This window comes from Globicephala melas, chromosome 2 (genome assembly GCF_963455315.2).
Source record: "Globicephala melas chromosome 2, mGloMel1.2, whole genome shotgun sequence".
Taxonomy (NCBI): domain Eukaryota; kingdom Metazoa; phylum Chordata; class Mammalia; order Artiodactyla; family Delphinidae; genus Globicephala; species Globicephala melas.
The window spans coordinates 71,553,199-71,580,226 of NC_083315.2; the positions used below are offsets into that span (position 1 = coordinate 71,553,199).

The 27,028-nt window shown below is 44.7% G+C and overlaps 1 non-coding gene across 1 annotated transcript; it reads left to right on the plus strand.

The window, feature by feature from the left end:
• The first annotated feature begins 21,865 nt into the window (after window positions 1-21,865).
• On the plus strand, window positions 21,866-21,972 carry LOC115864877 (U6 spliceosomal RNA). Its single transcript, XR_004044173.1, has one exon. It is a non-coding gene; the product is annotated as a U6 spliceosomal RNA (small nuclear RNA).
• Window positions 21,973-27,028: the final 5,056 nt, after the last annotated feature.

The window sequence follows — 27,028 nt, forward strand, 5'->3', positions numbered from 1 at the left end:
AAGAACCAGCTTTTAGTTTTATTGATCTTTGCTATCGTTTCCTTCATTTCTTTTTCATTTATTTCTGATCTGATTTTTATGGTTTCTTTCCTTCTGCTAACTTTGGGGGGTTTTTTTTGTTCTTCTTTCTCTAGTTGCTTTAGGTGCAAGGTTAGGTTGTTTATTCGAGATGTTTCCTGTTTCTTAAGGTAGGATTGTATTGCTATAAACTTCCCTCTTAGAATTGCTTTTGCTGCATCCCGTAGGGTTTGGGTTGTCGTGTTTCCATTGTCATTTTTTTCTAGGTATTTTTTTATTTCCTCTTTGATTTCTTCAGTGATCACTTCGTTATTAAGTAGTGTATTGTTTAGCCTTCATGTGTTTGTATTTTTTAACAGATGTTTTCCTGTAATTGATATCTAGTCTCATAGCGTTGTGGTCGGAGAAGATACTTGATGCAATTTCAATTTTCTTAAATTTACCAAGGCTTGATTTGTGACCCAAGATATGATCTATCCTGGGGAATGTTCCATGAGCACTTGAGAAAAATGTGTATTCTGTTGTTTTTGGATGGAATGTCCTATAAATATCAATTAAGTCCATCTTGTTTAATGTATCATTTAAAGCTTGTGTTTCCTTATTTATTTCATTTTGGATGATCTGTCCATTGGTGAAAGTGGGGTGTTAAAGTCCCCTACTATGAATCTGTTACTGTCGATTTCCCCTTTTATGGCTGTTAGTATTTGCCTTATGTATTGAGGTGCTCCTATGTTGGGTACATAAATATTTACAATTGTTATATCTTCTTCTTGGATCAATCCCTTGATCATTATGTAGTGTCCTTCTTTGTCTCTTCTAATAGTCTTTATTTTAAAGTCTATTTTTTCTGATATGAGAATTGCTATTCCAGCTTTCTTTTGGTTTCCATTTGCATGAAATACCTTTTTCCATCCCCTTACTTTCAGTCTGTATGTGTCTCTAGGTCTGAAGTGGGTCTCTTGTAGACAGCAAATATATGGGTCTTGTTTTTGTATTCATTCAGCCAATCTGTGTCTTTTGGTGGGAGCATTTAGTCCATTTACATTTAAGGTAATTATTGTATGTTCCTATTCCCGTTTTCTTAATTGTTTTGGGATCGTTATTGTAGGTCTTTTCCTTCTTTTGTGTTTCTTGCCTAGAGAAGTTCCTTTAGCAGTTGTTGTAGAGCTGGTTTGGTGGTGCTGAACTCTCTCAGCTTTTCCTTGTCTGTAAAGGTTTTAATTTCTCCATCAAATCTTAATGAGATCCTTGCTGGGTAGAGTAATCTTGGTTGCAGGTTCTTCTCCTCCATCACTTTAAATATGTCCTGCCAGTCCCTTCTGACTTGCAGAGTTTCTGCTGAAAGATCAGCTGTTAACCTTATGGGGATTCCCTTGTGTGTTATTTGTTGTTTTTCCCTTGCTGCTTTTAATATGTTTTCTTTGTATTTAATTTTTGACAGTTTGATTAATATGTGTCTTGGCGTATTTCTCCTTGAATTTATCCTGTATGGGACTCTCTGTGCTTCCTGGACTTGATTAACTATTTCCTTTCCCATATTAGGGAAGTTTTCAACTATAATCTCTTCAAATATTTTCTCAGTCCCTTTCTTTTTCTCTTCTTCTTCTGGAAACCCTATAATTCGTATGTTGGTGTGTTTGATGTTGTCCCAGAGATCTCTGAGACTGTCCTCAGTTCTTTTCATTCTTTTTTCTTTATTCTGCTCTGCAGTAGTTATTTCCACTATTTTATCTTCCAGGTCACTTATCCGTTCTTCTGCCTCAGTTATTCTGCTATTGATCCCATCTAGAGTATTTTTCATTTCATTTATTGTGTTGTTCATCATTGTTTGTTTCATCTTTAGTTCTTCTAGGTCCTTGTTAAATGTTTCTTGCATTTTGTCTATTCTATTTCCAAGATTTTGGATCATCTTTACTATCATTATTCTGAATTCCTTTTTGGGTAGACTGCCTATTTCCTCTTCATTTGTTAGGTCTGGTGGGTTTTTATCTTGCTCCTTCATCTGCTGTGTGTTTTTCTGTCTTCTCATTTTGCTTATCTTACTGTGTTTGGGGTCTCCTTTTTGCAGGCTGAAGGTCTGTAGTTCCTGTTGTTTTTTGTGTCTGTCCCCAGTGGCTAAGGTTGGTTCAGTGGGTTGTGTAGGCTTCCTGGTGGAGGGGACTAGTGCCTGTGTTCTGGTGGATGAGGCTGGATCTTGTCTTTCTGGTGGGCAGGTCCACGTCTGGTGGTGTGTTTTGGGGTGTCTGTGGACTTGTTATGATTTTGGGTAGCCTCTCTGCTAAAGGGTTGGGCTGTGTTCCTGTCTTGCTAGTTTTTTGGCATAGGGTGTCCAGCACTGTAGCTTGCTGGTCGTTGAGGGAAGCTGGGTGCTGGTGTTGAGATCTTTGGGAGATTTTCGCCGTTTGATATTATGTGGAGCTGGGAGGTCTCTTGTGGACCAGTGTCCTGAAGTTGGCTCTCCCACCTCAGAGGCACAGCACTGACTCCTGGCTGCAGCACCAAGAGCCTTTCATCCACATGGCTCCTTAATTTAGGATGATTCGTTGTCTATTCATGTATTCCACAGATTCAGGGTACATCAAGTTGATTGTGGAGCTTTAATCCACTGCTCCTGAGGCTGCTGGGAGAGATTTCCCTTTCTCTTCTTTGTTCTCACAGCTCCCAGGGGCTCAGCTTTGGATTTGGCCCCGCCTGTGCGTGTAGGTTGCCGGAGGGCGTCTGTTCTTTGCTCAGACAGGACGGGGTTAAAGGAGCCGCTCATTCGGGGGCTCTGGCTCACTCAGGCCGGGGAGAGGGAGGGGCACATAGTGCGTGGCGAGCCTGCGGCGGCAGAGGCTGGCATAACGTTGCACCAGCCTGAGGCGTGCCTTGCGTTCTCCCGGGGAGTTGTCCCTGGATCCTGGGACCCTGGCAGTGCCGGGCTGCACAGGCTCCCCAGAAGGGAGGTATGGAGAGTGACCTGTGCTGGCACACAGGCTTATTGGTGGCGGCAGCAGCAGCCTTAGCGTCTCATGCCCGTCTCTGTGGTCCGCGCTTTTAGCCGCGGCTCGCACCGGTCTCTGGAGCTCCTTTAAGCAGCGTTCTTAATCCCCTCTCCTCATGCACCAGGAGACAAAGAAGGAAGAAAAAGTCTCTTGCCTCTTCGGCAGGTCCAGACTTTTCCCCGGACTCCCTCCCGGCTAGCCGTGGCACACTAACCCCCTGCAGCCTGTGTTCACGCCGCCAACCCCAGTCCTCTCCCTGCGCTCCGACCGAAGCCCGAGGCTCAACTCCAGGCCCCGCCCGCCCCGGCGGGTGAGCCGACAAGCCTCTCGGACTGGTGAGTGCCGGTTGGCCCTGATCCTCTGTGCGGGAATCTCTCCGCTTTGCTCTCCGCACCCCTGTTGCTGTGCTCTCCTCTGCAGCTCTGAAGCTTCCCCCCTCCGCCACCCGCAGTCTACGCCCGCGAAGGGGCTTTCTATTGTGTGGAAACCTTTCCTCCTGCACAGCTCCCTCCCACTGGTGCGGGTCCAAGCCCTATTCTTTTGTCTCTGTTGTTTCTTTTTTCTTTTGCCCTACCCAGGTACGTGGGGGGTTTCTTGCCTTTTGAGAGGTCTGAGGTCTTCTGCCAGCGTTCAGTAGGTGTTCTGTAGGAGTTGTTCCACGTGTAGATGTATTTCTGGGGTATCTGTGGGGAGGAAGGTGATCTCTGCGTCTTACTCTTCTGCCATCTTCCCGGAAGCCTCCTCTTAATTTCTTAAATGGAGAATCCATTAGTGTAGTTAATGAATAATTGGAAATTAATTAAAACCCCCCAATTCAGGAGAGAGGTAAGTTCTTTTAAAGGATGAGATCCAGAGCATAGGGGACACAAAGTTTAGTCTTGGATAGAGAGGAGTGAATGCGGTATTGATGCATAAAGATAGAAGAAAACTGACATACAAAATACAACAAAAGATAGCATCTTTCTGTGGGAAGCAATATGCACCTCCTTCCACATGCTGGGCACCAGTGGGAATGCCTTTTTCTAACCTTGGCAGGTTGAGAGAGTGTGCTTCTCAGGTTTCCATGAAAGGAAATGTGACCGGGTCCCCTGTCCCACCTATTGGTCAGTTGAATTTGGGGAAACTGGTCCTTTATAGCCATCTCTGGTAATTCATTGTGCTAAATGGTGTGAAGCCTCTTCTGAGCTGAGCTGAGAGAAGATGCTAGCAGGTGAGGCTTGCCTTGATGGACTGACTGACAGGGTCGTAATGCATGGGCGAATCTACTTGGCCTAAAGGACTAGGAACAAAGTGAGCAAATTACAGCGGGGATCATCTGCTGAGAGTCAGGGAGTGTGGAACAGAGAGGGGCTGAGGATGGTGTGTCAAGGAAGTTGCTAAAAGAATTGCCTAATAGCATCAAGGGGCCAAGTGAAGTTCTTAACCCTTCTCTCCACATGTGAAAGGGAGATAAGGAATGATTTCCTGTTTCATTTTACCTAAAATATCACCACTTCTGTCACTCACTAGTACTACTGCAAAATGATTATGTGTCTGAATTTTCCCAGGGACTCATGCATTTCAAACAGCTGGCCTGTAATATCAGGGATTCAGGAACAGTCAATATTTGTACAGCCTTGTGTTACTTAAGGTTGCAAATCATTGCCTCTCAGTAGAATACAAGCAGTTTCCTAATCTCTGAACGGGCTTATTTTTTTCTTATTGCAGTCTTTATCTTAGTCTTTTGTTGAGAAAGAAGCTAAATTGGAAAGGCCCCCTTGACTTAGTGATTAAGAACCCAGTTTCTGGAGAGAGACTCTCGGAGTGTGAATCTTGATTTCACTATTATAGCCCTGGGATCTTGCAAGCCACTCAACTTCTTTGGGTCTCAGTTTCCTCATCCTGCATAATGTGAATAATAATAGCATGGGCCCCATCACATTGTTGTGGGAATAAAATGACATAATCTAGACAAAGTGCCTTGCACAGTACCAGGATCTAGTAAACACTGAATGCATCCAGGCTGTATGTAACATGTGTATTATTAATGTTAAAAGATGCTGGGTAGTCTATGAATTACTAAAAAATAAATCAGAAGTTTAGAGCTTGAGAGAAGAGATGCTTGAGATCATTTATATGAGGATGGTAAATATCTAGCCTATTTTCCACCAGCAACACACGGCAGATATCACTAATCAATCCTGAAATTCTTTCCTGCGGAACTCAATTAGGAGTTCAGAATCCTCCAACATGATATTTTACGTGATCGCTACCAACTGATTAGAGTTGACCCTTAAAATGAAACCCATTTGCCACCCCTAGTTGTACTCAACAGGCGAGGAAGTGACCTTCCTAGTGTGACCCAGGTGTTTAGTGTCAGAGCCTGGACAAAAATAGAGCCTCTTCTTGCATTGTTCACTATAGCCGTCACTGTATAATTTGCAGCTTTATATAATACAAAATCTTAAAAGGATCTAAAAAACCTCTTTGAAGGAAAAGGGCAGTTGGAAGAAAATTTGGGGGCTGTAGGAAATGGGAAGTTATTATTTTCTATACTTGAACTCTTTTCAAACTTCATTATTGGTTGCAGTTTGGATAATGCAAAAAATTAAGGTGACTGCAGAAACCATACATTCTGCACCATTCCAAGAAACTTTGTTTACTAATTCAGCAAACATATATTTGGTAGAAATGAGATTGCATGGAGAAAGAGGTTCCTCTCTATCCTAGACAGAGAGAAAGAGAAAGAATTCCTACAAGAGAGATATGGGCAAAACTGGGTACATCAGTAATGTTCATTTCAGTAAAGGCATGTACAGGGTACCATGCAGAACAAAGTGGTCAGTTCTACTCAGGGGAATGGGAATCAGGAAGACTGTTTGACCTGAAACTTCAAGGAAAAAATAACCTCATAACCAAGAGATCCTGGAAAATGTTAGCAACGTTGTTACCGGCAAGACGGAAGTTACATTTTTAGGTGATGAAATATTTGTGGACTTGAATTTACTTTGTTAAAAGTTACTCATAATAGTCCGTGTGGTTTTGTTAAGGAGAGGCCATAGTGAATGCTGCTGCCTGCCGTAAGACTAATATCACAAAGCAATGTTTGCCACACTCACATCTTCAGGAGCAGATTTTTTTGCATATTTGCCTGAGGGGCAAATACACTTCCTAGTCTAACTGACTCTCCTTGCATGTCTGTAGGGCTGATGTCAAGGAGTTTACAATCTGACACATCATGGTGTAAGGGTTCACATAGGTTTGAACTCTGTAGGCTCAAACCTATGTGAAGCCTGTAGCTCAAACCTGCAAGACCAAACTGATGCTTTACCCTGTTGGACGTCATGGTCTTAAAATCAAATTTGCTTACCCTCATTCTTTGATTGTTAAACATTCTCTGGTTATTGTTCTGCTGTTTAGGTAAGGGAAGAAGGTAAAGAGCCTCTATCCTGAAAATCCTGGTCTATAAACAAACTCACGGTGGCTGCAGACCAGCCATCCAGATGCCCTTGGTCAACTGGTGGACAGTGAAACCTAGGGCCAAGTAGGTTACCCAACCTGTTAAGGCTAAAATTGTTGGACTGACTTCTAAAAGTGTTTTTCCATTCTCTTTACCAGGGATAAGGGGAAATGCATTCATTTAGAGAGGTCAAGAAAATCAAGCTTGCCTAGAGCTTCATGGCTAATGAAAGGCTCTACCCCAATGTGGACCATGGCAAAATATCATTGACCCAAATCCTATGCTGAATCAACACCACTGAGGGATGCTGACCTAGCTTCCACGTGGCCTTTGCTTTCTCCTTCTACATTTGGAGATAGGTTGCTGCAGATGCCAAGAGACAAAGGTTCCTCTGGGTCAAAGACTTGGTGTGAAATGTGCAATCACTCCATTAGGAGCCATTGACATGAAATTTGAGGCTGAGCCTGGGATGCCCTTGGATAGTATTAGATGTAGATTGGACTCTTTCAGAGGAAATTTAGCTAAGACAAGTGTCAGTCTTACCCAGTGGTAGCTCTTAGTGCTTGAGACCACTATGGGGTTGGGGGTAAGATTGGAAGTTAAGATAGATTAGGAGGAATGGTGCATTTCAGGGTACAGTATGAGGGAGGGGGCAGGAGTGGACAGAGGTGCATGAATACCATGGATACCGTGGGCAGGATAACAGTCTAGATACCTTCAAATGTTGTTGAACACTTATTTGGAGGAACAGCCTGCCTCGGGCAAGAGCAATGAGGCAGGTCGGTCACCACCAAGAGCCTCTCCTCTCTGGTCTGGGCAACTCGGATGTGCATCCAAATTTGTAGACCCCTCTCAGCAAAGCAAAACTCTAAGGCAGCCGAGGTATTTACTGCCTGTTGTTACCAGAGCACACCTCTTGGGGCTCCACATCCTACATCAAGCAGTTTATAACGACATACAGTACAATGCTGCAGTAACTATAATGTTCTCCGCATCACTGTGTTTCTGGTGGGCCTTCAGTACCTTGTATAGAGGGCTGCCCTGGGGGGAATGACTGGCTGGCAATTCCTATTAGAGAGAACCAGTAGTGCCCGGGAAGAAAAGCCAGGATGCCTGCTCTGAGCCCGCACGCTGGCCCAGCTGCCAGAGAGGAGGGGTCTCTGAGGCCCCTTTCATCCAGCTGAGCATGGGTGGGCAGGGCTGAGAGCAGAGTCCTGAGAACAGAAGAGCAGCCAGGAGGCTGAAGCAGCCAACTCTGGCTGCAGGGCTGGGCTCACCAAACGATGGTCCTATTGTGCTAAGTGTCCTGAAGTAGAACATCTTAAAACGTGATAAAAATATAATTTTTAAAGAAATATGAGTCTCAGTATTCAGAGCTTCTCATATTAGTGACAAACTCTTCTGTGTTCCATTTTGGCCTTTGACCTCATGCCACTTTTCTGTTTTCCTGACTCTCTCTCCTCTGTTTATTCAACACATTCATACAGCATCTAATTTGTTTAGGCACAGTTCTAGGCACTGGAGGTGAGACCATCTCTCCGCTCTCTTGGATACTATGTTCTAGTGGAGGAACAGACAAAAACAAAGACATAAGTATATACTACATAGATTATATTACACCATATCACATCACACCCTATCGTATCATATCACACCACATCACATCATATCATATCATATACACATTTTTAAAAAAGGTGGTGCTGAGTCTCTCCTCCCCCTGGGGAGGAGAGAAGGAGGGGTCAGAGAGAGGTGTTTCTTGCACATTGCACCTTCTCTGGCCTAGAGCATGAATTTCCTCCTATGGATGAAAACTTGGGCTGGGGAATAAGTGTTCCCTTCAATAGGAGCAACACAGGAGGCAGGAAATGTGGGTGAGTCCCACGAGTGATACTTCTGCCCTAGGCAAGGGGCACCGCCGTGTTTATATTCCCTGAGGCTGACTTGACGGATGCTGGAGAGTCCATCTCTTGAGTGTGGTTGGGTGGCAGAGAACCATGCCAGTACTCAGGGCCAGCTCATGCTCTGGGCTTCCCATCCCACTCTGACTGCTTCTCTGTGTGTTCACCTGGATACCAGTTGTAGCAAGGAGGTGGAGGTTCTCTCCCGTCAGGGATGACATTGTGCTGGACAGCAGAGCCATCCTTACGGTTAGTGAAATGACAGTGATCCTGGCCCTGTGCTCAGCCAGAGGGACTTCATCCCTGGTGACCTGGCTGGTGATGACGGGGCGGGATTCGGGGGCAGAGGGCCAGAGAGAGAAGGTGAGAGGTGCGAGCAAGTCTAGGTGTTGTCAGGACACAGTAAAGGGCATGGGGAGTGACTACTAATGGGTGTGCAGTTACTTTTGGGGATGAGAAAATGGTCTGGAATTAGAGAGGGCTGTTGGTTGGATGTATTAAAAACCATCCATAAAGGGTGAATTTCATGGTGTGTGAACTATATCTAATTTTTTTTACATTTTATTTTATTTATTTATTTTTAAAAATTTGATTGGAGTATAGTTGATTTACGATTTTGTGTTAGTTTCAGGTGTACAGCAAAGAGATTCAGTTATACGTATAGTGTGACTGTTTCTTAATTAACAAAAACAACTTCACATTCAGTAGAAAGAGAGGAGGAGACTTGGTCTCCTGACTTCAGCTTTTATATTCTTCCCATCACGCCGCAGCCACCTCTTAATTATATTATTACGTTACCTTATTTTCCATCAAAGGAAAACATCATAAATCCAAAACCATCTGACCAATTCTGCCCCAGGGTTTCCAGGGACTTTCGGTTCCACTTTTGCTATAAGCAAAGTCATTTGATCCCAGTTCAGGCAAAAATAAAAGCCGTGCACTAACAGGAAGTCACAGCCAACGCCTGTACAGGACAGCACAAGCATGAATTACCATAAGAACAGCACGTTTCTGAATCACTGGTGTGATGAGTAAGTGGCAAAAAGGCAAATGGGGTCACAGTATTGCTGGAGGTGAGGGCTGAATTACGTTTCCCAAACTGTTGAATTCTGGAGAGGCCTGGGGTGGGGCTACGATTAAAATCAGTAACCCCGTACGTATTCTAAACACGAACTGACAGCACCGGCTTGACAGGAGACAGAAAGGTAGCACACTGTGCAGAAGGTGAAAGCTTCTGGGGGAGAATGAAAGGGTCTTCCCACTGCTTCCTACAACCATAGTAACACCTAGAATCCAGTGGGGGTGGGGAGCCTCACAACCATCACCCCTCGACTTACTGGGAAATTCAGCAAAGGAATATCCCGCTTGTGCCACTTACACCTGTAAGACCTAAGGGATGTCACATGCCCTTCCTGAGCCTCAGTTTCCTTATCTGTAGAGTGGGGATATTAATTGTTCGTCCCTGGTAAGGTTGATATGAGGGTTAAATGAGATACTGTCTGTGCCCCCTGCCTGCACACAGTAAGATGTCAAAAATAAGGTAGCTCTTCTCGGCCAGGAGGTAGCTGGGGAGGTATTGTGGCCTGATTTAACAGACAGAGAAACTGCAGCCAGAAAGAGTGATTCACAGCTTTTCAGAGATAGAACTGAATAAATTCCCGTTTTATGGCCTAGCCTAACAAGACTGCTGATGTTATCTTAAAGATAACATACAAAAAAGGTATAGCAGAAGCAAAGCAGAACATGGAGCCTTCCAGAGCCACTCGCCAGAAAACTCATGTTGCAAACTGTCTCCTACCTTGTCTTTTGAAATCACAAGTCAGCTCAAGACGTACTACCCAGAAGGTTCACAAATCAAGTTAGTTCCCTTCTCCTTTCAGGAGAAATTCTAGGCTCCCTTCTGGGACATTTGAGGGGCTTCAGAGACGGACCCAGTTCCACTGCCTGGCCTTCCCTCGGGCTGCTCCTTCCTTGGGTCAGCTCTTGGCGTTTCCGTGCCATGTGGGTTACCCTACGTGCCTTAGCACCGGCCAGGGCCTCTGCCCAGATCAGCCCTTCATCTCCCGCTCACCCGTGAAGGTCCATTTTGAATGCTGCTGCCACGAGAAGCTTCTTCATTCACTGGGCTCTCATCGTTTCCTCCAACTCCCGTGCCCACATGGCTTCGATGCATCAGTGACTCCTTACACCCAAGGACTAGGGCCTGAAACCCCTGGGATGGGATAGGATGGGACAGTTTTGCTGTTAAATAACTTAAGGCCTTAAGTGAAACGTAGAATTGGAGACACTGAGGTCACAGATCTATATGACACCCTTATCTTAATTTTTATGGTTAACTAACCAAAATAACAAGAACTAATATTATTACTAAACCATCGGTAATATTTTTGTACATATTAAGTAATAATTCCTTAGAAATGTTTCAGAATCTACCTCTATTGCAGTTTCAGTGAGAAGCTTGTGTATGCATTTACTTTACATGCATGTTTTTCTTGTCTGATTTTATGACTTGAAACTGGAGATTCTTGCCATCCACCAGAAGAAATCCACTTCAATGCCTGCTTTAACTCTCTTCCTTCTCACGAATGGGGGAATGTGGTTTAAATGCTAGGGTTTACTTTCCTTGTCATTCTTAATCTCTCCCCAGGAGGCATTGTAAATACCTTTGCTCCTGCCCTGCCATATGGACTATACTTCTTTTTTTCTCCAGCAACCTTTCTTCCCCCTATTTATATCCATAGGAGTGACATGTGATATTCTGGGTGCTGAGAAAGTGTGTAGAAGCAAATAATGCAAATACCAAAATTTGGCAAAAGGAGAATGTGTCACTAGGATGTAATTACTTTAACTATCTTACTTGGGGGCAAGATATAGATTTCCTAATAAAAGTTCATCCGATGGATGAATGAATGAATAAATTTGTAAAGATAGAGACAGGATGAATAAAGTGCAGGGTGAACTTTGGCTTGAAGAACTAGAACAATGACTGTTTTTATTTGGTTCAGAGCAGGAAGAACTACGAAGGCATGAGCCTATTGTTTGGGGTAGATGATGTCATGTTTACAGATGACAAAGAGAAAATGCAACTGTTTTTTAACTTTGCCATTGTATCAAGGTTAATGATCAACACAGTGAAAAACATGGAGACCAGGAAATGGAAGCCCAAGATAGGGGAAGGAATGGGGAAAAAAAAAAAAACCTAACTGTTTTGAATAAGTTCATATCCTCCTTCAGGCAAATTGTGGGTAAATGGACTAGAATGCCTGTCAGTCATCTCTGAGGAATTATGGAAAACAGGAAAGTACTAAAAGACTGAAGGTAAGAAAACAGTGCCCTAATTGTCAAAAAAGGAAAGAAGGTGGAATCTAGAAAGTCTCTAGGTAATTGTTAAATGAATGTTCTGTGAATTCTTGGTAGAAATTCACCAAGAGACAGCAGTGGCTCGCTGTAAATCATGCCCAGTGATCATTTCTCCTTTCAAAAGAACTACTGGCCAGTCAGATTGGGGGTGTGCAACAGGTATGGTATATCTGGATTGTAAGGAGGCATTAAATGGACAAGATGAAGAAATGCTGACTGAGTTATGAGACAGTTAATCTGTGACTTTTTTGAAAGATGGAACCTAAGGCATTATTGATTGAAGAATGAGTGACAGACTGGAAGAAGGTTTCTAAATACACTCTGTAGAGCTTTGATCTTGAACAGTCATGTTCAATGTTCATATCAATGACTCGGGTACACACAGTGTGTCTTACCAAATTTGAGGTTTATATAAAGATCAATGATAGTGAGTTTAACGGTCGAATTAGGACCCAAAATAATCTCGGCAAGGTGGAACAGCAGCCTGACGTCAACAAGGTGGAATGTCATGGATGGAAATGTAAAGTTTTGCACTGATTGATGAGTGGCTCTGTGAGAGCCAGCAGTATGTTCCGGATACCAGAAGACTGAATACAAGCCTTGGAATCTTGTTGGAAGTATTTGTATCCAATAACCAGAAAATAATCGATAATATATTTTTTTAAAAAATAGGAGTATGGTGTTTGGATGAAAAATATTCCATCCTTCGTTTGCAGGGCAAACAACGTCTGGACACAGGGTTCAGTTTTGGGTGCTGAAAGTTAAAAGGGACTTCGATACACTGCAGGATATCCCAGAACAGACACTGGGATGTCCTGGGGCCCTGAAAACACCCTACGAGGGGATACTGAAGGTCCCTGGAATGCTTAGCTTCTAAAGGAGAAGACCTATGGGAAAATGAAGAGTCATTTTCATAAATCTAGGTAAGAAGTTCAGGACTACAGATGAGTGAGAACGTTGGTGTGGTCTTTCTGATGGTGAGAGTTGTCTGGCAGTGGAAAGAGGTAGTAAGCTCCCTGTCACTGGAGCTATCAGATCAACAAGGCTGAAGAACCCCTTACAGATGATATGGCAAAGTGATTTCCTGGACTGAATAGGAGTTGTGCTCTGTGGCCTCTAAGGGGCGCCAGGGCCAGGCTCTATAGACAGGGGGTCCTCTCCCACGCAGGCTGAGCGGGCCCCAGCCATGTGGGAGGAAGTCAGCAGAGGAAGCTGGGAAGACAGACTTCTTGGGCTCCAGGCCCTCTCCTCACTGTAGGTGCTGTCCCACCATGGGCGTGCCTCTTAGTTCCCACGGATTTCTGGGGTGCTGACAATTTTGTTCACTGTGTATTTCTTGTCCCTTTAGCTGTCTTCTTTGGCTATCGGGAGTCCAGTGGAGGTGGGACCAGAGCAAAATTGAATGGGAGCAGGAGGTCATGGGGATGGCCTGGGTCATCTTATGGGTGGAATGGATGGGCTGCGCAGGTGGTGTGCTGGCCTAAAGGACCAATAGTGGGGCAGCCATCGGCAGGGGGTGACTGCTGACCATGGGCTGGCAGAGTCTGATCTGTGTTGCCGTGTGAGGGTGATGGTAATGGAAAGAATGAGACGTGAGGGAATTGCAAGGTCTCCTGGACAGCCAGACAAGAAAAATGAGATAATCCCCAGGGGTGGGGACAGTGATGAGTGTTCACGAGCTTTAAAGTCAGAGAGCCTCAGGGTGGAATCCTGGCACTGCCACTAGTCAACTGTGTGTCCCTGGGCAAGTCATTTGACTCCTTGAGCCTCTCTTTCCTCTCTGGTCTGAAGGGCAGAGTAATACCAACTCCCATGTTGTCCGGATAGTAGTGGATTCTCAGGTGCCCGATGGGAAGCATGTGCCTGTCACAAAGGGAGTCTTGAAAGGAAGTTCATCTACGCTCTTCTTTCCCTGGCTTCTTTGTTCTCCTTTTCTTTTCTTTTTCGTTTACTTTTCTTAAAAACGATAGGCTGGCCAAAGCCAGACGCAGTGCCCCATTTCTAAGCAGGGTTGGGGCAAACACTCCTGTGAAAACCTGACAAAGAGGGTGGGTCCAAGGTTGACAGCTCCATGGCTGGCGGGTCAAGGCCACCAGTTGTCCTTCCAGGGCCATTACTTCAATAGAATATTCCCTTGTGCAAGAGATGAAATACCATCTCCAGCAACATGGTGGTTGTACCTAACAAGCCCCCTACCCCTCAAGGAAACCACCTGGAGCTCCAGGGGTGTTAGTTCAAGTGAGATGTGTCCGTCTTTCCTATTCACATGGCAAGTCGTGCTTAGACACTAGCCATCTTCTTTGTGGCGGCAACCATTTAAGCCAAATTTCTTGCTCTTCCCAGGTCCCCTTTCTTTTCAAACTACCCCCGTATCCCTCGCCCATCAGACATCTAGGCAACTACTCCACTCTCCTCCACTCATGAACATTCTCCATTTATATTGTTAGTAGTATCTTGGAAAAATGCACCCATCTTTTGAAGAAACAAAACCTGAAATCCAAATGTACACATGGGGTATCCCTCCAAGCATGAGGGAACACACCACAACAGCACTGGTGTGTGCTGCATTAATGATGGAAAGCTTCCTTTTCATCCTATAGCAGCCTTAGGTCTTCCATTTTGGGGGCAGTCATAGAGCAAGACTACTTGTACATGAAGTCATAAAATTGCCCCTCAAAATGAGCAGGACATGGCAAGCTATTAAGAAACAATTGAGAAAAGTAAAGAGAGAAGCTAACTGGATTCTAGGCAGTTTGGGGGTTTCTGGGGACCAGAGTGTAGCCACACTCTAACCCTGGGGAGCACTGAAACATCAATAAGCCTGGCCCTGAGTGTCTGATGGTGAGCTTGGGGCCTGACTGAGGGTAGGCCCTGAAGTGCTGGTGGGTGGACGTAGGTACATTGTATATCACTGTTTGACCACCTTCTCTACAAGCCACAGGTTTGACCATTGGCATGTCAGTTGTTAGACAGTATTTTGTTGTTGGTGTTGTTTTTTGGTCTTTTTTAACACAAACTTCTCCAACAGATTTTCTTTTCCTTTTAAGTAATGGGTTTTGAAGAGAAAAAAAACGTGTGTCAGAAAAGTATAGAATAGAAAATAAATACAAATGTAAGCTGTTTTGTTAATTGCTTTGTAACCACAGCAAATTAGTACAGAGAATGCCCTGTACAAAGCAACACAATAGGGACTTCCATGGTGGTCCAGTGGTAAAGAATCTGCCTTCCAATGCAGCGGACACAGGTTCGATCGTTGGTCAGGGAACTAAGGTCCCACATGCCATGGGGCAACTAAGTTCACACGCCATAACTCCTGAGCCCACGCACCTCAACTAGAGAGCCCACGTGCCGCAAACTACAGAGCCCACATGCCCTGGAGGCTGCGCGCCACAACTAGAGAGAGAAAACCCACACGCCACAACTAGAGAGAAGCCTGTGCACCACAACGAAACATCCCACATGCCTCAACGAAGATCCCGTGTGCCGCAACTAAGACCCGATGCAGCCAAATAAATTAAAAAAAAAACCAAACCAAACCACAATAAAGGTTCGAGGATCGAGCTGTTCTCTTAGGCAAAGCTGAAGATTTCAGTCTCTGGTATTTGGAATTTAGGCTGCAGTCCTTGTGTTTGGATGGATCACTGGGTGTGTGGCACAGTCCATGCTTTTAACCAGATTTGAACAGAAGAATGGCCACATGGCACAGGTAGAAGTAGATGAAGTGTTGATTTCACGTGTCACATAACTACCTCCCCATGATGCAGTGCCAGGTGGGGTTGTACTTCTTGTCAAACTCTTTCTTGATATCACACTTTTTCCTCTAACCTTCCAACACAAGCTCAGTGACCCTCCTACCAACATGTCTCCTTAAATTGTTGAAAATGTACCTCTTTAGAGAAGGAACTCTTGCTCCCCCAGGTATGCCCTGTCTTCTCATGAGCTCAGCTTCCCGAGAGAACTCCAGTTTCCTTCCAACACAGTCCCTGGTTTTTGTTGAGCTAGTTGGAGAGGGTTTCTGTTCTTTTTGCCTGAAGGAAGGGGAGTCTGAACAAAGTGGAAGATGCCCAGTTGCTTCCTGAGCCTGGGGCAGTGAGAAGATGCCTGTGCCTAGGAGGGAAAATTGGCTTTGCTGAGGCAGCACTAGAAAGGCCTTTGAAATAGTTGAGGTGTGGACAGAGGTGGAATTTCTTTATTAATTCCAAGTTTGGTCATCGTTCCTTTGTTCCATGATTAGAAAATGTAGGTTGACCCTTTAACCACAGGGCTTCATAACCATTGTTGGAAACACTTTGCATTTTATTCTCATGTTTATCATGTCTCAGCTCAGCCGAGAGAAACCAGAGCCCATCGGTGACATTCATATTCACGTGGTCAAAGAGACACATGAATAATGTTTGGCTCCAGGAGAGAACGTACAATAATGATGAGAGAGATGTGAGTAAATTATTCTGACAGTGACTTAGTCATTCTGCTGCCCCACATGAATCACTTGTAGAGGCCAAACAAGTATTAATACAGAGATGTGTCCCAAACAGAGGGACAAATGTGACATTCTGTAATAGCTCTCTTTGTCATTTATGGTCCAAAACAGATGAGCTTTGGAACATGTTATTTTATTGCTGAAATCAATCAAGGCTGGCCTCAGGCCAGTGCTTAGAATAGCTGTTGCAACTGTCTGGCAGATGGAGAGATTGCTGCCCCAGGCCTCCTGGGCTTGCCCTTCTGTTGGCCCAAACTCAAAGCCCGCCCCCACCCCCCACCTTCCGCTCCAGTCCACAGTGGTTGCATCCCCTCCCCACATTTACTGAGGGGCCCCGCGCAGACCCAGCATGACCACACCTTGGCGTGATGTAGCTTGGCTCCCTCTCTTTCTCAAAAACTAAACCAGGGCTTCTCTGGTGGCGCAGTGGTTGAGAGTCCGCCTGCCGATGCAGGGGACACGGGTTCGTGCCCCGGTCCGGGAAGATCCCACATGCCGCGGAGCGGCTGTACCCGTCAGCCACGGCCACTGAGCCTGCGCTCCGCAACGGGAGAGGCCACAGCAGTGAGAGGCCCGCGTACCGCAAAAAAAAAAAAAAAAACCAAACCAAACAAACGATGCTTTTTCCAATACTCCACAGCACAGGCTGAGTCATAAAAGCCACTGGTCATTTCGAGAATTTTCTCTCCCCTGTGGGAAAGGATTTCACGCTTGGCTATATGCTGTTGTCTACCGCTGGCCTTACTGTGGGACACAGGGAGCCTCCCAGGACTCTGGTGTCGTGCTAAGAGCACTGACCGCCAAGGAGGCTGAAATTTCAGGTTCTCATCGTAGTTGTGCCACTAATGGGCTGTATGAGCCGGGCAACACCCTGCGCTTCTCTGGGCCTGGTTCCTCCAACTGTATTGGGCTCAGCTTGGGCCGGGATTGGGGTCCTGCAGAGATGCTTCTGCAAACTCTTGAGTCAAATTTCATTAAAAAATGAAAGTGCCTTTAAACAGTAATAAAAGATAATCAAACAGATTTATTGTAATTTTAACCATAGGAGTTATGAGCGCATTAATTTATAGTTCCATGTTAACTTCTTCTGTGGCCTTGGAAAAATCTTGTTGGAACATCTCCGCTGTGCGTATATATATATATATATATTTTGGCTGTGTTGGGTCTTTGTTGCTGCGCACGGACTTTCTCTAGTTGCTGCTAGCAGGGGGGCTACTCTTCCCTGTGGTGCACGGGCTTCCCATTGCGGTGGCTTTTCTTGTTGCAGAGCATGGGCTCTAGACGCGTGGGGTTCAGTAGCTGTGGTGTGCAGGCTCAGTAGTTGTAACTCATGCACTCTAGAGCGCAGGCTCAGTAGTTGTGGTGCATGGGCTTAGTTGCTCTGCGGCATGTGGGATCTTCCCAGACCAGGGATTGAACCCGTGTCTCCTGCATTGGCAGGTGGATCCTTAACCACTGCTCCACCAGGGAAGTCCCCTCGGCTGTGCATATATTTAAATCTCTTGTCGATGTGTACTGACCTGGAATTGTGTATTGACCAGCCACTCCTCACTGGTCTTGTGTGAAAGTCAAGGCTATGTATGTGTCTTAGCACAGCCCCATGGACCGTGCTGGATTCAAGGCTGGGCCGAGCTCAGATGCATCATTACAGAGTAATTCTCACTTGTGGGATAACTAGTGAATTGCAAACATGTGGCAATGGGAAAATATTATGTTATAGATAATTTAAGCAATGATTGTGCTTTCTGGGTGCTTTTTGCTATATAGGTATTTATGTCTTCAAGCTTTAGGGACAGTTTTCTCAAAGGGTCTCCCAAGATTGCCAGAAGAGCTGTTAAGAGCCTGGGACCATTAACAGTGTGCAGCAGGGTTTCCTTGATACTGAGCAACCCAAACAACAAGTTACTGAAGATGATAGAAAATGTAACTGTCATCTAATGTCCTAATTTCAACACAGTCTCCTGTTCATACATTTTTGGGTTATAATGAGCAAAGGTTATACATTTTCACTGAAATTTTTTATATTAATGAAATAGGATACATTTCTGTTTCACAAGTATCAGTATCTAGGGTAAGATTTAGTTTGAAAGAAGAGAGATGTTTCCTACTGGAAATGTTTGCAGTCCCCTGGGGTGATGACCCTTCCTATTTCTACTGCCATTCCAGCTGCGGCCACCCTTGTATGAGGGGGACACCTATCTGGTGTGATCTGAGGCCACCAGAAAGGTCCTTGCTATTGATGTGGTTTTCTTTACCAAGAGGTAAAGCCTTTCTTTTCTCTGATGAGGCTGAATAGTTATCATTGCCATGCTTCTGGAAGGAATGTCCAGAGAAGTAGAAATTCACATGAGGTTGAAAATATCAACATTAGGACCTTCCCGGAGAGTAGGTTTTGGCTGCTGTGGAATCTCCCAGCTATATAAATGGGGTAAAAAGGGGAGAATTTCAAGGACAGTGGAAACTGGAGTTTTCTGATTTCCCCAGTGGTTTTGACAAGAGAATTTTTGTTCTAACTCTAGAGAAAATAATTTTCTGATGATTTAGGTGGGGGGCTCAGTATTATTCATAAAGTACCAACTATGAACTCACTGTGGTAGGAGACATTCCTACCTGTGTGATCTCTTTAATCCTCACAACAACAACTTTGCAAGGTAGTTACTATTACTTCCAAATTACAGGTGAGGAAATTGAGATGTTGAGAGAGCAAATAATTTGCTCCAAGGGGTCTGCCTGGTAAAAAGCAAAACGGGACTGAAAAGCCTGGTGTTTCCTTCACGTTCCACGTCAGGGCAGAGGCTAGAGCCTGTAGCCTTTCTTCCCTTTGCTGTAACTAGGAGGGGAATGTGCTTCCATGACATTGGAGATTTGTGAACACGGCCAAGGTGGTAGCTACCAGATGAAGCTGGAGGGCAGCTGGGGACGCACTGTAGGAATGAACATGTTGGTACTGGGGTTTCGCCTTTGCAGGGAATCACACGGCAATCTGAGTTGAGTCATTTCTCCTGGTTTCAGCTGGAAGAAGTATAGATTAAGCTCCCGGCAAAGGAGAACTGAGGGAGAAAGCAGGATGAGCGTGAGTGGCTGAACTTATCCTCGTGGGACTTTATATTTGTTACTGATTGATAAGTCATAACAAGTCTTTCTTGCATCTATCTGATTCTAGTTACTGATTTAACCAGGGCATGGTAATGTGGCTGCTATTCTGTGCACGAAGTTTTTAAAGATGTCACTTTCATCCACTGGCCCGGAGCTCCTAGTGGGCAAAGGCTGTCCTATTCACCACCCTCCCCACCCAAGCCCCTGGCACACCAGCTCTCAAGCTCAGTGACCCCCTGCAGAGATGGGGCCCAGAAAAATGTACTGGAAAACAAAATCTCCACTGCTAATTTTGTTGGCATGTAATCAGGGTTGAGACTCACTCACCTAGTACCTAATAGGTGGTCAATTTATTTTTCTTGAGCCATTTAGTAAATGAAGATTGAAGGTCGTGGTGACCATGGAAATGCGCCACAGATCTCCTGCCAGCAGGGAGATATTTAACTGATGGCCCCAGCTGCAGCCTCTTTGAATCCACCATGGTGTTTGCACAAGGCCAAGCTTCCTGTGGGCTGCTTCCAGCCAAGGACAGAACATGGCGGGGATATTCATGGAGTCCCGTGGCTGTGAGACGCATGGCTCCTCTAATGGGCAACTTTGGCTTGAGGACACCCTACCTGTCTGTTGCAGAGTGAATTGTGTCCCCCCAAATTCATGTGTTGAAGTCCTAACCCCAGTACCTCAGAATGTGACTTGTTAAGAGGTAATTAAATTAAAATGAGATCATGATGGTGGGCCCTAACCCAATATGACTGGTGTTCTTATCAGAAGAGGAGATTAGGGTACAGGACTATACAGACGGAAGATGAAGTGCAGACACAGGGAGAGGACAGCCATCTACAAGCCAAGAAGAAAGCCCTCGGAATAAAACCAATCCTGCCAACACCTCGATCTCAGACTTGTAGCCTCCAGAACTGTGGGAAAATTTCCATTCTTTAAGCCACCCAGTCCACGGTGTTTTGTTCTGGCAGCCCTAAGAAAATGATTTCAGTCTATCTGAAACATTCTTAGAATGGTGCTGTAGGTTTGAGACCCTTCCTCCCCAGCCTTTCTGTGTCCCCCTCTCCCTTCCCAGCTGACAGACCTGCATTGGGTCCTGGAGGTTCTCTCCACCTCCCCCAGTTCCCCCTGCTCCTTTTCCCTCACAGGTGTTTCCCTCCCCTCTTGGCATCTGCTTCTCAGAGGACCCAAACTATCACAAGTGTGTAGAGAAAAAATTATTTGGGAATGTAATACATTCCTGAGATTATTTTATTTTATACTTTTTATTATTTATTTATTTGGTTGCACCGGGTCTTAGTTGCAACTCACCAGCTCCTTAGTTGCAGCACATGGGTTCCTTAGTTGTGGCATGTGAATTCTTAGTTGTGGCATATGCATGTGGAATCTAGTTCCCTGACCAGGGATCGAACCTGGGCCCCCTGCATTGGGAACGTGGAGTATTATCCACTGCGCCACCAGAGAAGTCCCCCTGAGATTATTTTAAACTAAGTTCTAATAGTAGGTGACAGTGCAAATTTATTTTGCACATCAGTCCTACTTGCCAGTATATACAGGTTTTATGCCCTGACCATGTTTCCTGCCCTAGTCCTCTGGCGCCACAGCTGTTATGGGGCTGCCTACCACTGCTTGGGAAGGGAGGGAAGGGAAATGACCCCCCATCTGGTAGGACTGTAGCATGCCAGAGCTGGAAAGGACCTCAGAGATGATCACTCAAGTCCTGTCCCTCACCTCACACCTGGAGAGACCGAGCACCCAAATGTTAAGTGTCCAGTTGACTCACCAGGGTCACAGAGCTGACAAATGGCTCTTATTGACGTTTCCAGGAATGTTTCTTAGAAGTAAATAGAGATTGTTATTTAAAGTGACATGTTTGGCTTCCCTGTGGTTACTAGTCACTTCTACTGGTTACCTGTGGTCCTGTTAATGAAATACTGGCTTTCTAGTCACACATGCGATTAGAAGGAAAGATGCCTTTCTCCCTTTCATCAACACTAGCTGTTTCTAGGCACAGGCTTCTGACAGCATTGAAGACTGTGTTGATTTTTTATGAGTTGTCACAGAGGATAAAGCCTGGCTCAGTAACTGAAGCCATAACATGCCCACACAGAATAGGAAGGCCTGCCTTGGTCTGGCAGCAAAGTGGATAGGGTCTGCCTCTTCCTCCATTTGTTCCCAGCAGATTTCATGTCGTATTGCCAGCAAGCTGGCTGAGCCTGCCCTCGTCAGCTTGGGGTGGAGGAGCCTGAGTGAGGGGCTAGAGATATTAGGCAGAGGCTTAGCTTGAATCCAAGGCCCCCCAGCATTCTTTCTTCAAAATCTAGTGAATGGCTTGTGCTGTTAATATGGAGTTTGATCTTAATTGTTAGGGAAATAGGGCATCCTCTGCTTTCCCACACCTCTCTGAATCAGGAGGCCAATTTAGAGTTGTCATAGGAAAAGAGCATCTCACAATTCCTGGGTTCCAAGAAGCCTCAGGGACCAGACAGTTTCTTCTTGAACATCAACGATTTTGCAGGCAGTCGTGAGGCAGAGCCTAACTCCCAAAGGAGGTAGCCCAGCCACTGTAATAAAAACAGGCAGCCAGGTGCTCACTTTGGCAGCACGTATACTCAGATTGAAACAATACAGAGAAGGTTAGCCTGGCCCCTGTGCAAGGATGACACACAAATTTGTGAAGACTTCCATATTTTTTTAGAAAAAGGCAACCAGCTTTCAGGCTGCAGTTTGCTAGTTCAGTTTTTAAAAACAGTGCATTAGGGCTTCCCTGGTGGTGCAGTGGTTGAGAGTCCGCCTGCCAATGTAAGGGACACGGGTTCGTGCCCCAGTCCAGGAAGATCCCTCATGCTGCGGAGCGGCTGGGCCCGTGAGCCATGGCCGCTGAGCCTGCACGTCCGGAGCCTGTGCTCCGCAACGGGAGAGGCCACAACAGTGAGAGGCCCGCCTACCGCAAAAAAAAAAAAAAATAGTGCATTAAAATATTATTTAACTTGCTGAATTTTTGATGCCCTCTTAAATTTCACTCCCACGGAAAGTCCCAGCTCTGGGATACTTATTGCTTTCTGTCCAGCATTTAGTCCCTTCCTCCCTGGTACCAGGACACCTAGTTCCTTTGGAAAATTACCCCTCTGTCTCTATTCTTATTTGTGTGGTTTGGGTGGGATTGACTTCACCCCCAACCCAGGAATGGGCTGTGATTGGCTTAAACCAGTCAACGTATCCCTTCCCCATATGATGGTTGGTTCAAGGGGAGGGAGGGCAATTACACTTGTCCAAGAAGAGTGACCTTGGGAATTAAGCTGGGAATGCAGGGCCACAGACACTTTCTCCTCCTTGGGTTTGTGGTGTGAGGATGTCTGGCCAGAAATTGCTGAGACACCTGGAAGTGAGCTTGCAGCTCTGAGCCACCCTCTGGGCCCTGCCGAAGGAAGAATCCAGGAATAGATTCAGGTCCTGTGGGATCTGTAGCTTACACGATTTTGGTGCTCTCTTTAGGAAAATGAACAATAATTACAAATACATAAGTACTAATGTGAACATTTAATTAGAATGAGAAAAGAAGTCATCACAAATTACAAACTGGAAAGACCTGACAAATACCACAAACATCACAAAATCCAGGTAAACAGCACATTTTATTTAATCAACATCTGACACACTTGAAAGTACTTTCCCCATGTTTTAGCCTACATACTATTTGATCACCTCTTTATATTACAATAATTTAATAGTGTAATTTTTTTATAGTGAGGAAAGAAAGATAATCTTTCCTTTAGTATGGGTGATTTAAATATTTTATTACTGATGGCTTAGAAAAGTTTGTTTCAGCGTCATGGTTCATTAATGGTAGTGTCATATAACATTTTTAGGATTGCTGTCAAATATGAAAGTTTAAGCTTCATTAGCTTCACGGTAGATCTACTCTTATCTCATTCTTTTCCCCGATGCAAACTACGTATTAGATGATACTCCCCTGCCTCTTAAGATCTCTGTAAGACTTAGCTCAAATTCCTATTCCAGGCTTTGTTAAAAAATATAATGCCCTCCCCAAGATTTCTACAATTCCTGGGTAGGTTCTTCTATACTCATGGCAGTTATTTTAGGGTAGCCCAACATCTATTCACCCTATGTCTAGTGACAGTATTTTTGGTCTTTCCTCTCTTCTCCCTTTATTAGTCTGTATAGTGGAATGGGACCTACCTCCAAAATTCAGGGTTGGAGCACCTGTCCCATATCCAAGACCTCCTGGCCACCACCTTTGGCTCTGGGATGGGCATGAGACTCAGTCAGAATTCATGATATTCAATTAGTCTTTTGTTGAAACTTTTGGGAAAGAGATGTAGGTGTGAGGTCTGATGAAGTATTAAAAGTGTCCAAGGGATTGCAACACTGGGTGAATAAAAAACTGAATTTGATTCTCTTAAAAAGGGGAAGACATCCAGCTTCTTAACCTTTAAGGGTAAAGAATGAGCCCAGCCAAGGGCAAGACAAGCCAGTCTCTTTATAGCAAAAAAGTTTCATAAACCTTAACCCAGTGACCCATCTATTCGAGTCACATTTAATACGTAGAATGTTTGAGTTGGGAGGGCCCTTCTTATGAGGCAAGGCTCGGAAATACTAGGATTTCATTACTAAAAAATAAAGTTCATATTCAATAGGAGTCTGGCTTGTAATTTTTCACTTTTTTTTTTTTTTTTTTTGCGGTACGCGGGCCTCTCCCGTTGAGGAGCACAGGCTCCAGACGCGCAGGCTCAGCGGCCATGGCTCATGGGCCCAAGCCGCTCCGCGGCACGTGGGATCTTCCCAGACCGGGGCACGAACCCGTGTCCCCTGCATCGGCAGGCGGACTCTTAACCACTGCACCACCAGGGAAGCCCTGGCTGGTAATTTTTATTAATCTTGCTTCTCAAACCTCCCACGACACCCAGAATCCCTATATATAAATAGAGAGAGAAAGAGAGAAAGAGAAAGAGAGAGAGCACAAAAACTCACGACAGAATTAGTCATTCAGCCTTTTGATCTCCCACACTACTTTGCTCATTCCATTCATGAGAGCTCTTTTTTTAGTCTATGTCAGTGTGTTTATGGACCTACCTCCTCCTCCACTAGACTTTCAAGGTCCTTCAAAAGTTCTTTTTATATTGCATGTTCCCCAACAATGCCTGGCCACATAATGGGGACTCAAAATAAGCAAGACAGACTTAGAATCTCAGTTCTTTCACTGGCTAACTAGATATCCTTGGAGAAATTATTTTAACCTTTATGCAAGCTCTCAGCACATGCTTGGTGCAGAATATATGCTCTTCCCTCTGAATGAATGAAGCTGAGGAAGAAACTGATGATTCCCAGAAAACTATTAAGGATATGTGTGACAAGAATCCATGACTTTTGTACTCTTGGCCTAAGAGTCTTACCTGCGAATCTTTCTTCAGATAAGAGGAAGCCATTGCTGGAACTCACCTCCCAAATCCAGCTTTTTCATGTTTGACAGGAGAGCTGTAACCCATAGCAACTCCTCGCCATAGTGGATAGAATGCTATACAGAAGGAACCATGTGGCTGGGCTTTATGCACAGCTGATTAAATATTTGAGCAACTCATTTTATAATGTGACTTCACTAAGTGCGTACTTATCGCACCAAACCTATTGGCAATTAGAGGGCTCAGAAATCACCTTGAATGCAAAGGCAAATCCTTCACTGCTTAAAACAGAAAAATCACTAACACTCTCCTGGTGGATGCAAATAGAGATGTTGGGGCATATGCCATGTTTAATGACTCAGCCAGAGACAAGTCCCTGTCAATGGGACTCCTCCAAGCTTGCTCAAATGTTATATGACAAGCAGTTGTAAAGTATGATTTAGAACTTTTATTCTGGTAGTAAAACCCAGTGAATGTAGCTAAGGTTGGGGTTTACATTCATGTTAAGCCTCTGGCGAGCAATAACTTCCTTTTGAGTTGTCCGTGGCTGCTTGACTTCCTCTGACGTCAATGAATTAGGCAGACTTCCTTCTAAACACATTTTTTTAAAAAGAATGCATAGAATAGAAAACATCAGCATCCTTCACATGTAGTAAGAGTAGGAATGTTCCATGTAGTATTTATTTTAGTTTTCATGCATGAAATATATTATGATATAAGTGTATTATTTATTGTGAGTCATGATAAGAAAAAAAAAATTGAAAGCCACTGGGTTTGACAATGTGGGATCTTAGGTCCCCGACCAGGGATTGAACCCGTCTCAGCTGCAGTGGAAGTGTGGCGGCTTAACCACTGGACCGCCAGGGAAGTCCCAGGACTCTTCTGTTTTTAAGATGGTTTTACCAAATATTTGTTTTCATCTAGTGCCACAAATCTTTCAGTGAAAATTAAGTACTGTCACAGAACATTTTGGTAATGACATCTACTATTTGTTGGATACCCACTACATCCCTGACATTGTAGAAGTTGCTTCCCATAACTTATTTGCAAGGTAAGCTTTAATATTCCTATTTTAGCACTGAGGAATCTAAGGTTTAAAGCTATTCATTGGTGTGCCCACCATCACACCACTTGCAAATATCTCACTTTAGGACTCACCTCCTTTTGCTTATGCATAGCATTTTAATGAAAAAATAATAGAAGAATAGTTAAAGTGCTCTAAAAATCTGTTAATTTGGGTTTGGAAGAGATCTGAAACTCTTTGGATGCAGTTGTTTGGGAATTTGCCCTGCACACACAAAATCTGGATCTGTTGGGAGAATACTGGGAAAGAGAGAGGCAAAAGAATGGATGTCCAGGGGCTTCCCTACTGGCGCAGTGGTTGAGAGTCCACCTGCTGATGCAGGGGACACGGGTTTGTGCCCCGGTCCGGGAAGATCCCACATGCCACAGAGTGGCTGGGGCCGTGAGCCATGGCCGCTAAGCCTGCGTGTCCGGAGCCTGTGCTCCGCAACGGGAGAGGCCACAACAGTGAGAGGCCTGCATACTGCAGAAAAAAAAAAAAAAAAGAATGCGTGTCCAGCTGCCTACCTTCCTAGAAACTGACTCAGATGATCTAAGGAAGATAAAAATAGAAGACACTCTGTATCAACTCTGAAACCACAGAAAGTGTCCTCTGTATTGTCAGCTTGGAGGAATTTCTGTCACATGTAATCATCCAGGGCCGAGTCACAGCTCTGTTTACTGAGAAAGTAGTACTAAGTCATGGAAAATCCTAGTAGTATCCCTGGTCCCTGGCTCAGACATCCTTAAATTTAGAGGGTTGATAAACTGTCATCTCTAGTTCTAACCTCTCTTCCTCTCCCTACCAGATCTTCTTCTTCCAATGCTTATCAACACATGCAAAGAGATACCTTGACACAGGTTCGATCCCTGGTCTGGGAGGATCCCACATGCCGCGGAGCAACTAAGCCCCTGTGGCACAACTAATGAGCCTGCGCTCTAGAGCCCACGAGCCACAACTACTGAGCCCGCGCGCCTAGAGCCCACGCTCCACAACAAGAGAAGCCACCGCAATGAGAAGCCCGCGCACCGCAACGAAGAGTAGCCCCCGCTCACTGCAACTAGAGAAAGCCCACGCGCAGCAACGAAGACCCAACACCGCCAAAAATTAAAAAAAATTAAAAATTCTTTTAAATAGGTCCCGAAATAAAATTCATAAATAATAAGACCTACCTATAGTTATAACTTTAAAAAAGTAATATACTACCACAACTATAATGGAGAAATAAATGTAATAATATAAAATTTATTTCAACATTGAAATGGTA